Raw genomic sequence first — 8,934 nt, 5'->3', positions numbered from 1 at the left:
ATATTTAATTGTCATGGATATTTATTTAAAAAATAACTGTACTACGTTTCATTCGTTTATTTTCTTAAAAAGTATGATAAAAGGAACATCATGTTTCATTAAAACGATTACTTTACTGAAAATCATTATGTCATATCGCATGCAAATATTCTTTCAAGAATTTCGTAACTAGTTCTATTATTTTTAATAAATATAAAAATTTAGAGAATGAAAATTTTTTAAATCAAACATTTTCAAAGTTAAACTAATCCTTACTACTGTAATTTAAAGTTTTATTAATACGATATTAAAACATTTCTAAATGAAATTGAACAAAGATCACGTGTTCCATGCGAAAATAAGACTTCATGAATAAAAAAACGTAATTAAGAGAAAAAAAGAATCGCTGCGGACAGGATTCGAACCTATGCGGGAAAAACCCATTGGATTTCGAGTCCAACTCCTTAACCACTCGGACACCGCAGCTTATGCAACGAATGCTATAAATTTTCTATCATAATGGCAATTCCAATGTTTATAAATGAAAATACAAAATAATATGAAGCATATATTAAATATATTTCAAATTGTTGTGCAACAGAAAAGACGAAATGTATACAAATGTGTAGAACAGTCTCATGTGATACAATCTATATTTCTAAAAGCATTATATAAACTAATAAGTACAGTCAAAACGTGTTACACCTCGTTTCTTACACAGTTAATAAACTAGACATTGCAAAATTTAATTTAACTGTACAAAAACTGTAGCATAAAAGAAAATTGCTTCCTAGTATTTTTGAAATATGTTTTAGCATAATTTACTTGATCATTATAAACCATTTGAAAACAAATCTTGCATAGTTATTAATTATATGATATTACTAAGTTACAAATCGTTTATAATAATTTAAGTAGTAGCGTAACAATTCATAGTCACAGACAGGATAGATCTAACACCTAATGTATTTTTGTGTCCAACGTTCTGAAATACCGATCGTGTAAAGTATCAGAGGTTTTTGTTATGCCCTCTACTATATAAAGCGGTGAGTTTTGGAATTATATACAATCGAAACATCAAAGATGGTAAAGTCGACATATGTAAAAAATCCTCTTTTGTTAAATCTGCATATAAAGATTCATACATATATTGGACTGCGTGGGTAGAATTGTTCATGATCTTTTAACAGCAGTAAAACACGCGTATGTGATGAATCTTCTATTAATAAACAATTACATTACTTTTTCATTTGTAATTTTATAGCTACGTTTGGTTCTAATGCCAACCACTACTAATGTCGTAATCTTAATTTATCTTGAATCGGTAACGTTGGAAGCGACACGAAAATGGTAAGGGTCTTCTTAGCCCTCGTGATGTAGACCCAAAAATTTATTAACTGTTAGTAATTGATAAATATTATAAAAAATTCTTCAGAAAGTATTACTTCTGTCATCTAATACTTTTAGCAACAAATTCGATGGTCATAAATTTCTGTTACGCTCAGTTGGTAATAAGATTAGTAAATTACGAATAGAAATATCTCCAATTCCATCAGTAAATAGAAACTTTTTATTCACCATACATGCATAATGCAGATTGTATTAATACATAAAATGTTAATTGTTATCTCAATACTATTTTATATAAGCAACCGTTTTGTTGTATTATTATATTAGTCACATGAATATAATTGCAGAAAGCTTCACTAACATATAAAATTTAAAATATAATCAAATCTTTTTAATACATGATACTTTATTTATATACATAATATTTTCTAATGATCATTACTTTATAAATGTATTTTATTTGCTACGTTGAAAAGTACACTTTACACTTTACACTTTTAAATCTGAATCTTTTCAATTTTTAGTAACGTTCATTTCAGCAAATACATAACATGGTAACAGACAAGTAGTAATAAAATTTGTAAGCCAAATAACTCTATGTGGAATTTTTCTTTGGATTCAATGAAAAAAAAAATTTTTTACTTAGACTTACAGCACTAAATATATTTATTGTATGTATGTGTTGCATTGTCGTTTAAAGTGTGATGCGACAAAATATACATGTTTGCTTTTCGAATATTGTAAATGCTACATGAATACGAAGGAATGCAATAGTAATGCAATAGATTTGGTAGTACGAGTATATACCGAGAGTCACGAATAGTTTCACACGACAAGAATTTGTAATTAAATGAAATACGTGATGTGAACAACATACTTCATTGTAAGTGGTCATTTACAAGATCACCCTGGAATGTAACAAAACAATTTTAGCGTGTGTGACTTTACTTTCTTATTTAGCTTTTAATTACACTATTCAACTACACTATTTATTTAGTTGTAAAAATTGAAAATGATTTAAAATAAGCTCAACACTAAGGAAAGTAAAAACGTTTATTTAATATAGCTACAGTTTCAAAATTTCAGCCGCAGATCATTTGTTTCTGAAAATAAGCGATTCATAATTATAATATTATTGTAGCATTAGTAAGTACATTGACCCATTTAAATGTAGTTGTATTAATTTATTTAGTTACTATAAAATCAATTTTAAAAGGAAAGTTGCAATTTTAGCTTCAGCTTAATCAAAATAGCATCATTATTTCAATAAACCCATAGAAATTGAAATATTACCAAAACTAATTAAAAAAAAAGACAACGCTTTTAGTAATCCTTATCAAACACAATATTTTCACAGAAGCTAATTAATGGAAATTTTTATGTCTTATTTTAGAATTATGAAAACAAACATAATCAACATTAACAGTTACAATTGCGTTACACAAATTTTGTTTAAACTATCTAAATTTGATTTAGGTACTTGTATTTAATCGATTTAATAACAGTTTGAAAGTACTCATCCCCAATTTTTACTACACTCCGTTCAATTATTATTCCCTATGGACAACTAAATCATTATTCTACTCTTAACAAGAAAGTTTCACTTCAGAATGTGGTTAGTATGTAGTAACATTCCAATAAACTCATCCATAAATGAAGCCTACGCGACACATCGACATATTTCAAGGCAGTTAAAAATAATCTACACGCAAGTTTACACATTATGAAACATCATTTAATTTCACATATTTTTTCTATCAATTTCAACGACCTCATTAATTCACATTCGCGATTTCTATGATACACACAGGTATACCTATTTTCGGGTAAGAAATGAAGTCATCGGTCGTAGTAGATTTACGCTACCGAAAATGATCATCACAAAAATCCTAAATAAAGTGTACACCATGGTCTCATCCGTTTAGATCACCGTTTCTCAACGTGGTTTTTCAATTTGGGGGGTTGCATTCGTCACTTCATCACAGATATACTCGACTTTTTATTTATTCTGGGGATTTGAGGTTGAAATTGACTAAATTAGTGCACTCAAGAATCACGTTAACTTGGATTCTATTTTCCCGACTTGAGTTCAATTTACGTTTCATAATTGTTATACATAGTGTATAAAATGTATACTCGACTTTTTATTTATTCTGGAGATTTGAGGTTGAAATTGACTAAATTAGTGCACTCAAGAATCACGTTAACTTGGATTCTATTTTCCCGACTTGAGTTCAATTTACGTTTCACAATTGTTGTGCATAGTGTATAAAATGTATACGTGACATTTTATTTATTCTGGAGATTTGAGGTTGAAATTGACTAAATTAGTGCACTCAAGAATCACGTTAACTTGGATTCTATTCTCCCGAGTTAAGTTTCATTTACATTTCATAATTGTTATACATAGTGTATAAAATGTATACGTGACTTTTTATTTATTCTGGAGATTTGATATTGAAATTGACTAAATTACTGCACTCAAGAATCACATTAACTTGGTTTCTATTTTCCCGAGTTAAGTTCAATTTACGTTTCATAATATACATATTGTACAGAATGTATATTCTTTGAAGAAAGTCAAATTATAAACAGTTTTACCAATGTTTCTTTTTCATTCGAAGTACCTATTTACATTACACTTCTTCAGAACTTGGTTCGACTGTTATGCTAGACGAGGCATTCAAATCTCCGAGGCGTTGCCAAAAAAAGATTGGGAAACGCTGGTTTAGACAGTCGATGAAGCACGCAAATTGTTTAAGAGGCGTATAAAATTCTGTCAAGTGGAAACCCTGTGGAAGTGGGCGGATTTTGTGGATCCTTGATGTAGACATCGCAAACGATAAGCAGTTAGTACGTGTCGGGCACTTTTTGAATGCAAAATCGCGTTGAATAAGAATTGCAAAACTGGCTAGCCACGTACAATGCCCACCGTATCTCGAGAGCGGATACACTTTTACTTACCTGATGCATGAAAGAAAGTCGCGATACAGGAAAGGAAGTAGAAGCGTTCAGGTGTCTGTACATACATACATACGTAACCCACATTCGATGCAATTCGACAATTCTGTTTGATCCAATTCTACTCCTCCCACGTCCGTGGATCTATTTCAGACAATCTATACGCATAACTATACATTATATCTCTGTTATTGTATCTGGCCATTGATGGTGAAACTGGACAGTGTTGTAAGGCAGTTCGAGTTTTCCCAACAGGTATCCATATGTATACGTATATGTACGTTGAAAATTTTGCAAATGTTACAGGTTTCAAGCGTTGGAGAGATTTCTCTTTGTTGTCGAACGCTGACGTTTACGATACCAGTATTCCAGAAATATAAATAAATTACATTCGAAATATGAAAATTAAGTTATTTTCAAATCTGTTTTATAAAAGTTATTTATTACCTTCAGAATTTTTAATTGTTTTCTGTTTTTATTAAAACATGTATAATTAAGACATTGAATTAATAAACTTATAAAATAAAAGGTATTTGGATTATAACTGTGCCACCGATTTTTCGTTAATTTCGCTGTTGTGAATATACATTTCTAAGGAACTTATAAGCGAAAATAATTTTAAAACCTAACCCAATCTTGCTTTTGACAACCTCTATTATTTTCGTTATTAGTGGACCGATTAAAATTGCTTTTGTCACAGATGATACAGTTTCAAAGTACCTTCAATGTGGTGACCTTAGATTTTCTTCTGTCTCTTTCTAAAATTAGTTTTCAATGCCATTTTCAATTTTTGTATGTGTAACCCTATGGTTTTTTTTTGTTTATTATCTACCATTGAGACGAATTCAATGAATTCAGTATCATACATTTTTTTATGTATAAAATTTACACATGAAAACATTTAATATGGCCTTAAAAACTTATTTAAAAAAAGGGCATAGAGTAAATCTAAGGTCACTACCTTGGAGATCCTTTGAAACCGTATTCTCTGCGACCAACAAAATTTGGAGTGGTCTGCTAATAATGAAAATAATTGAGGTTAGGTGGACCGCCCTGTTCGTAAGCAAACCAGGTCGTTCACGTTCAAGTCCAATTTTTGTACAGTTCTTGACGTTTAAAACATTTGAAAAAATTCTGGGATCCTTCTCAATGTCTCTACTACATTATACAACTGTTCGTTAAATCAAATGTTTAACATCTTTTTCAATAAAAATTCGTTTCGAAGTAATACGAGAGTAAAATTTCGCTTGGGTCATCAATGACCCAGATTGCTTATGAAGGATTTAAGGTAAAACGATCAAAAATATGAAGTCTAAATATATTGTAGGATACTTATCGAAGTCTCTACTACATTACACGAGTCAATACTAAGTCGAATGTTTCAAACATTTTTCCATAAAAATAAAAATTCGTTTGAAGAAATACAAGAGTGAAATTTCGCTTAGGCCATCAACGATTCTGATTGCATACGAAGGGTTAAAGTAGAAAAATCAGCGGCGTCGTTATAATGCAGATGTACCCAATGAAATTACGATTTACTGTTAAGAAAAAATTGAGCACGATTCCTTGCATTAATACGTATAAACGGCAAAGCTGTTGATACATTTTATAAAACTCCATAGATTTGTTTATTATGCATCAGTTCTAAAACAAAAGATTAAAGCCGACATTTCGATAAAACGAATTGCTGTACCTGATGTAGAATTTTTGGCAGAAAGAGATACCTATTCGAAAAAAGGATATTTGTTTATTTCCGAAAATAAATTTATTTTTTATGTCAGAAAAAGTTTGACCTGCCGCGGCGTTTTGAAACGAGAGTTGATGCCGTAAAAGCTTCAAAGGCGGTGTTTAAGAATGTGTGCAAAATGTGACAGGAGAAATGGCACAAGTGCGTTCAATTAGGAGGAGAGAACATTGAGAGTGAAAGCTCTACGGAATATTGAAAGTAATTAAAATATTTTAATTTCAGAAAGGCTTCGAAGGCAGCCATATTGGATTTTTGATGTACCATTCTCAGTAAATTTTTAAGGTTATCCTCCATTCTTTTCTATTTATAACTCCGTAGCTCTTTTGCCTAGTACTTATCGGTCGTTATGACAACTTAACGAAAACCAGTTTGCTGTCCTTTTAACCTCAAAAATTGGTATAGTACGAAATTTGTTGTTTTAACCTCAAAAACTGGTACAGTAGGAAATTTGTTTTATTATTTTAATCTAAAAAACTGGTACATCAGGAAGAAACGTTCAAAGTAAAAATGATTTTTCTCAAGCGTGGTAATACTGTACAACATCTCTTATCTTCTATTTTAAGTTTACTTAAATTCACAGTGCGTGTTCAAAATGTCGTCTGGCACTTCGTCTACACTTGTGTAAACGACGAATAAACGCACACATGTGTAATTCCATCACATAGCCATTATCACTCGTCTTCTGAACATGGTGTAACATAAAAGCTACAATTGGTAAGCACACGCGCCGGGTTCGTACATCAGAATATCGTTCCATAGGAATTCCTCCGTAAATGATCGACTGGAAGACATTAAGTTGTTATCGAACGATATAATTAAATGTGCAATAACTTGTAGGCTCTGAACACATTTACTTATTACTCTGTGATAGTGAGTAGATTGTAAATTTGCGAAAGAAGTGAAAAGAAAATTTGTAAGACTTCTATTCTGTACAAGAATGTGCATGATATAATACACAGTTAACGGATCACATATGGAGAAATTTCGCGAAAAACTTTGCAAGGACCACCAGACCTTTCCTTCTTAACGACAGCAATTTGTAATCTGCTCAAATTATTTAAATTAATGAAACTTTTTTCTGTCGATTACAATATTATAGTAATAAAAATATGTTATCCCATTTAGTTGTAGGAGCTTATAGAATGAAAAAGTTGTAGAAAGTATGACTTTCCGAAAAAGATTTTACAGCATCGTAATACTTGTGGTAAAATTTTGTTTTTCTTGCTTCATTGGATTCTAACGTTAGCTAACGCCTTATGTATATATTTAATATACAGGGTGTTCGACTATTCCAGAGAGAAATTTTAAGGAGAGATTCTAGAAGTTAGAGTAAGACGAAAATGAAGAATACAAAAAATTGGGTTAAGGATTCGTTGTTTAGTTATTGACGTCTAAAAATATCCCCTAACATTTAAAAGCAACACCCTGTATAGTTAAAATTTTGTAGCATATATGTCGTGCACTTCAACTTTGTTTCAAGAATTAATTTATGTTAAATTGATAACATTTTCTTACTGTTTTTACTATAAATTTATTTTATTACAATATTGCATATTTGTGCTGGTGATTATGAAAGCAGTCCGTCATAAATTCAAAAAAAAAATTGAATTTATCGCTTATTTTGTGTTGCGTCGATCTTTTCATAAAAATGAGTTAAGTAGTTCTGTGAAATAATTTATTACACAATGAAAAAATATGTTTTAATACGCCCAAAGGGAAAATTCTAAATATCTCTAAACGAAAAATATACGACTTAAGCCACTTTCATAATCACCGGCACATTTCTAGAATTTAACGTAACTGCAGATCACAACGAACAAGGCGAGTAAACCTTTTTCTCTCCCTTGTGTGTAAAAGTATTTCAATAATTGAGCTGATAAATCTATAAAAAAAAGAAATTAATTATCAAACACGAGAAACTTGTCATCCAAGAATCATACCCAGGCAATTAATTTTTGTGTAGGTGAAGAATTCCAACTCCTGCGTGCTTTCCAAGATGCACGGACGACAGGCATCCTCGTATTCTTGCGAGTATTGTACAATGTACATAATGACACGGTAGTTATCACGTACACTTGCAATGTATGCATAATAGTGAAAACTACAGAAGACTCTATTTTCTTTAGTTGTAAGTGTTGACTTGGCTGCATAATGGATTACGTGCTACCTGGTTATTGCATAACAGTATATGCACGTCGTGGGAGATTCGCAAATTATTATCTTAAAGTATTTCGATACTCGATCTACGGTAACGTAAGGTAAAGGTACCAGTAGTTGACCAGTTAAAAGAAATCCTCCACAGGAACAATAGTAACCACTTGCTCTGTGATTAACTAGCGAGAGTCGATGCCTGAAGATACTCTTTAAGCCTTCTAGATTATGTAACAAGGCCAATTTTTTAAAAAAGTTATGTTATAAAAATTTTAAAAACATACTTAAAAATTCAGTTATTGCTTCAGCAGGTGACCACTCTTAAAAATAAAAACACTAGTAATTGACCCTCTGTTCGTTAGTAGTTGACCACTTATACTAGAAGGAGGGTTAAAGCAATAATGTTGGCAATCATTTTAGTATCGTATATTTTTAACAATTACCAGCACAAGTTATAATTAGAATGGAAAGTAGAAATAAAACAAGTTCAATTCGGGAACAGAGTAGACGTTGCGCGTTCTGCTCGATTTCGTGGGCTCATTGATATGAGAAACTACAGCCTTCCACTCATAGTCCAGCACATCAGGCTTCTCTGGCCACTTCCGTAATCGCCCGTACATTTCCATGGATGAAATAAAAACAAAAATAAATAAAAAAAAATTTGTTTAAATAAATAAATAAATTTCTAAAATAAATAATTAAGTAAATGCATTTTAATTTTCCGATGGTGTTTATAATATCACGCG

At 31.0% G+C, this 8,934-nt stretch overlaps 1 non-coding gene across 1 annotated transcript; it reads right to left on the bottom strand.

Annotated features, from left to right (window-relative positions):
- Positions 1-383: 383 nt before the first annotated feature.
- Trnas-cga lies at positions 384-465 on the bottom strand. Its single transcript has one exon. It is a non-coding gene; the product is annotated as a tRNA-Ser (tRNA).
- Between the last annotated feature and the right edge of the window lie 8,469 nt (positions 466-8,934).

Source organism: Habropoda laboriosa, unplaced genomic scaffold (assembly GCF_001263275.1).
Source record: "Habropoda laboriosa isolate 0110345459 unplaced genomic scaffold, ASM126327v1 scaffold337, whole genome shotgun sequence".
Taxonomy (NCBI): Eukaryota; Metazoa; Arthropoda; class Insecta; order Hymenoptera; family Apidae; genus Habropoda; species Habropoda laboriosa.
Note: the sequence above shows the minus strand (reverse complement) of the source record. Positions and strands in the feature narration are given on the sequence as shown.